Genomic DNA, 1,180 nt, shown 5'->3' on the forward strand with positions numbered 1-1,180 from the left:
ATTAATAACACATAAGGAGAACTAAGATTTATGGTATACTCACTCTTTGCTAGCACTGTGCTAAGGACTCTACATGGATTGTTTCATTTGCTCATTTGAGAACTACACGCTTAAAATCAATGAAAAAGTGATGATTGGTTGCCTACATGACATCAGGCATCCTTTGAATGCAGGAGACGTCCAGTGAGTTACTAAAGGTCCCCACTCTGGGAGGGAAGCTTAAACAAGTTCAATAAATTATCCACTGGACACCCTAATAGACAAGCAAAGGGAACGGAAACAGCAAAGTAGGAGAAATTCTAAAGTTTGCTTCATAATTTATTACATAATATTACTTTTTAATAGGTTGACCTTTAAAAATGTTTTGTTGAGTTGAATATTACAATTTATTTGCTTTTTCTTGTAATGTCTTCTAACTCCCTGTAGGGAGGGTAGAAAGCTAAAAAGATTCTAATGTAGAAAATCAACACATATGTCATCACCATTGGGTATTGTTTTCAAAGACAGTGTTCTTCAAATCAGAAGTTCAGAAATGTGATGCCTCTACCTATTCGTCATTTTTTTTCAACAAGTGGTTTTCCTTCATATTGGACAAATTTTACTTATTTAAACTATTTGTTATTTTTCTAGAGCTGTGAAGGCATATGCATGATTAATGTAAGGGTGTGATTTTAGATTTAATATTGGGAAATAAAAGAGGAACTTGAAATTTAGATAGAAATCCAAAAATCAGTTTTATTTTTCTCCAAGGAAGTTGGCTGCTTTTTTCTTCTAAATGTTTGGAATATAAATTCTCTCCAGTAACTTCAAAAACAAGTGATTAGTCTGACAATGTTTTCTTGCTGAATAATAAGTAAACTACTAAGCTGTTGGAAATTTTCTATAGTAACTAGTCTATTTATAAACAAAAGAATAAGAGGGAAGCTGAGATAATGTTTCCATCAGCAATAATTTCATGTTATTAAAGTATTAGAAAGCATTTTCAATTAGAGAGTCTTGAGAAATTAGGTACTAGATAATCAAACAGACCCATAATGCTATTTTTTACCTAGCTGAGTGGCAGACAGTTTTAAGGTTAAACAAAGACTCTTGCCTTGTTGCATCTAAGAGCTACCAAATTATTTCATTATTCACCTCAAAATCTTCCAAGTATCCTTTCTTTTTTCCTAAAAATTTTAAT

This window comes from Propithecus coquereli, unplaced genomic scaffold (genome assembly GCF_000956105.1).
Source record: "Propithecus coquereli isolate 6110/MARCELLA unplaced genomic scaffold, Pcoq_1.0 Scaffold23, whole genome shotgun sequence".
In the NCBI taxonomy this organism is placed as follows: domain Eukaryota; kingdom Metazoa; phylum Chordata; class Mammalia; order Primates; family Indriidae; genus Propithecus; species Propithecus coquereli.